Below are 4239 nucleotides of genomic sequence, written 5' to 3'. Positions count from 1 at the left end.
TTGGCACTGGTAGTCGATCCAACACGTCGTTGTTGTGGCCGCCTAGGCGATTCGATTCGAGCCCCCGTCTAGCTTTTGGGTTGCTTGGCGGATTTTGCCCTATCCGCAAGTGAGCTCGGTCCCTAAACGTTCGAGAAACCCGATTGCTATGCGCCGACTCTCTTTCTTGCGAGCCTCCATCTAGCTTTTGGGTCTCTACGGAACGGAAGTCGGAATCTGGGACCGTTGTTTGATTCGACGAGGCAGACTACGGTTGTGCGAGAATCGGACAAATAACTTATATAGGGGAGGTGTTGACTGGAGCATTCTCCCCCGTGCCCCTCTAACTCGACCAATGCTGGCGCTCGAACGGTGGTAGCGCTCGGATTTTCATTGAGCGCCAGCATTGGTCGATTTAGAGGGGCATGCGAGATTCCCGAATGCTATGCGAGGGCTCTAACGGAAATGTCTATTGGTTTCGGTATGGATGCAATTGCGAGTGGTTCGGCAAAGGTAGTCGTTCCGATGCGTCCATGTCGTGGCCAAATCGATAATTCGATTTGAGCCCTCGTATAGCATTTGGGTCTCTCGATGTGATTCCGCATTCCAGTCCCTTTGGGCACTGCTTGAGCCGCATCCCAGGGGGTTCCCTTCCCAATAATCTGCCTCGCAACCCGATTGCTATGCGGTGAGGCTCCTCGGCCGCCTCGGAACTATCTGTGTATCAGACGCATCGCGGGATAAGGGGTTGGCAACGGTAGTCGCCCCAAGCGCGTCCGATGCTTGGACCATTCCGAGGCGGCCCTGAAGCCTCTTCCGTCTAGCCGTTGGGTCCTTCTCGCCGCATCCCTCGCCTCGCACCCCGATTGCTATGCGGTGAGGCTCCTCGGCCGCCTCGGAACTATCTGTGTATCGGACGCGTCGCGGGATAAGGGGTTGTCACTGGTAGTCGCCCCAAGCGCGTCCGATGCTTGGACCATTCCGAGGCGGCCCTGAAGCCTCTTCCGTCTAGCCGTTGGGTCCTTCTCGCCGCATCCCTCGCCTCGCACCCCGATTGCTATGCGGTGAGGCTCCTCGGCCGCCTCGGAACTATCTGTGTATCGGACGCGTCGCGGGATAAGGGGTTGTCATTGGTAGTCGCCCCAAGCGCGTCCGATGCTTGGACCATTCCGAGGCGGCCCTGAAGCCTCTTCCGTCTAGCCGTTGGGTCCTTCTCGCCGCATCCCTCGCCTCGCACCCCGATTGCTATGCGGTGAGGCTCCTCGGCCGCCTCGGAACTATCTGTGTATCGGACGCGTCGCGGGATAAGGGGTTGTCACTGGTAGTCGCCCCAAGCGCGTCCGATGCTTGGACCATTCCGAGGCGGCCCTGAAGCCTCTTCCGTCTAGCCGTTGGGTCCTTCTCGCCGCATCCCTCGCCTCGCACCCCGATTGCTATGCGGTGAGGCTCCTCGGCCGCCTCGGAACTATCTGTGTATCGGACGCGTCGCGGGATAAGGGGTTGTCACTGGTAGTCGCCCCAAGCGCGTTCGATGCTTGGACCATTCCGAGGCGGCCCTGAAGCCTCTTCCGTCTAGCCGTTGGGTCCTTCTCGCCGCATCCCTCGCCTCGCACCCCGATTGCTATGCGGTGAGGCTCCTCGGCCGCCTTGGAACTATCTGTGTATCGGACGCGTCGCGGGATAAGGGGTTGTCACTGGTAGTCGCCCCAAGCGCGTCCGATGCTTGGACCATTCCGAGGCGGACCCGAAGCCTCTTCCGTCTAGCCGTTGGGTCCTTCTCGCCGCATCCTTCGCCTCGCACCCCGATTGCTATGCGGTGAGGCTCCTCGGCCGCCTCGGAACTATCTGTGTATCGGACGCGTCGCGGGATAAGGGGTTGTCACTGGTAGTCGCCCCAAGCGCGTCCGATGCTTGGACCATTCCGAGGCGGACCCGAAGCCTCTTCCGTCTAGCCGTTGGGTCCTTCTCGCCGCATCCCTCGCCTCGCACCCCGATTGCTATGCGGTGAGGCTCCTCGGCCGCCTTGGAACTATCTGTGTATCGGACGCGTCGCGGGATAAGGGGTTGTCACTGGTAGTCGCCCCAAGCGCGTCCGATGCTTGGACCATTCCGAGGCGGACCCGAAGCCTCTTCCGTCTAGCCGTTGGGTCCTTCTCGCCGCATCCCTCGCCTCGCACCCCGATTGCTATGCGGTGAGGCTCCTCGGCCGCCTTGGAACTATCTGTGTATCGGACGCGTCGCGGGATAAGGGGTTGTCACTGGTAGTCGCCCCAAGCGCGTCCGATGCTTGGACCATTCCGAGGCGGACCCGAAGCCTCTTCCGTCTAGCCGTTGGGTCCTTCTCGCCGCATCCCTCGCCTCGCACCCCGATTGCTATGCGGTGAGGCTCCTCGGCCGCCTTGGAACTATCTGTGTATCGGACGCGTCGCGGGATAAGGGGTTGTCACTGGTAGTCGCCCCAAGCGCGTCCGATGCTTGGACCATTCCGAGGCGGCCCCGAAGCCTCTTCCGTCTAGCCATTGGGTCCTTCTCGCCGCATCCCTCGCCTCGCACCCCGATTGCTATGCGGTGAGGCTCCTCGGCCGCCTTGGAACTATCTGTGTATCGGACGCGTCGCGGGATAAGGGGTTGTCACTGGTAGTCGCCCCAAGCGCGTCCGATGCTTGGACCATTCCGAGGCGGCCCCGAAGCCTCTTCCGTGTAGCCGTTGGGTCCTTCTCGCCGCATCCCTCGCCTCGCACCCCGATTGCTATGCGGTGAGGCTCCTCGGCCGCCTTGGAACTATCTGTGTATCGGACGCGTCGCGGGATAAGGGGTTGTCACTGGTAGTCGCCCCAAGCGCGTCCGATGCTTGGACCATTCCGAGGCGGACCTGAAGCCTCTTCCCTCTAGCCGTTGGGGCTTTCTCGCCGCATCCCTCGCCTCGCACCCTGATTGCTATGCTGTGAGGCTCCTCGGCCGCCTTGGAACTATCTGTGTATCGGACGCATCGCGGGATAAGGGGTTGGCAGTGGTAGTCGCCCCAAGCGCATCCGATGCTTGGACCATTCCGAGGCGGCCCTGCAGCCTCTTCCGTCTAGCCGTTGGGGCCATCTCGCCGCATCCCCCACCTCGCACCACGATTGCTATGCGGTGAGGCTCCTTGGCCGCCTCGGAACTATCTGTGTATCGGACGCATCGCGGGATAAGGGGTTGTCACTGGTAGTCGCCCCAAGCGCGTCCGATGCTTGGACTATTCCGAGGCGGCCCTGCAGCCTCTTCCGTCTAGCCGTTGGGGCCATCTCGCTGCATCCCCCACCTCCTCGGCCGCCTCGGAACTATCTGTGTATCGGACGCATCGCGGGATAAGGGGTTGGCAGTGGTAGTCGCCCCAAGCGCGTCCGATGCTTGGACTATTCCGAGGCAGCCCTGCAGCCTCTTCCGTCTAGCCTTTGGGGCCATCTCGCCGCATCCCTCGCCTCGCACCCCGATTGCTATGCGGTGAGGCTCCTCGGCCGCCTGGGAACTATCTTCGTATCGGACGCATCGCGGGATAAGGGGTTGTCACTGGTAGTCGCCCCAAGCGCGTCCGATGCTTGGACTATTCCGAGGCGGCCCTGTGGCCTCTTCCGTCTAGCCGTTGGGGCCATCTCGCCGCATCCCCCACCTCGCACCCCGATTGCTATGCGGTGAGGCTCTTCGGCCGCCTTGGAACTATCTTCGTATCGGACGCATCGCGGGATAAGGGGTTGTCACTGGTAGTGGCCCCAAGCGCGTCCGATGCTTGGACTATTCCGAGGCGGCCCTGCAGCCTCTTCCGTCTAGCCGTTGGGGCCATCTCGCCGCATCCCCCACCTCGCACCCCGATTGCTATGCGGTGAGGCTCCTCGGCCGCCTTGGAACTATCTTCGTATCGGACGCATCGCGGGATAAGGGGTTGTCACTGGTAGTCGCCCCAAGCGCGTCCGATGCTTGGACTATTCCGACGCGGCCCTGTGGCCTCTTCCGTCTAGCCGTTGGGGCCATCTCGCCGCATCCCCCACCTCGCACCCCGATTGCTATGCGGTGAGGCTCCTCGGCCGCCTTGGAACCATCTTCGTATCGGACGCATCGCGGGATAGGGGGCTGTCACTGGTAGTCGCCCCAAGCGTGTCCGATGCTTGGACCATTCCTAGGCGGCCCTGAAGCCTCTTCCGTCTAGCCGTTGGGGCCTTCCCGCCCCATCCCTCGCCTCGCACCCCCGATTGCTATGCGGTGAGGCTCCTCGGCCGCCTTGGAACC

Source organism: Cryptomeria japonica, unplaced genomic scaffold (genome assembly GCF_030272615.1).
Source record: "Cryptomeria japonica unplaced genomic scaffold, Sugi_1.0 HiC_scaffold_369, whole genome shotgun sequence".
Classification (NCBI taxonomy): Eukaryota; Viridiplantae; Streptophyta; class Pinopsida; order Cupressales; family Cupressaceae; genus Cryptomeria; species Cryptomeria japonica.
This window is presented reverse-complemented; position numbering follows the sequence as displayed.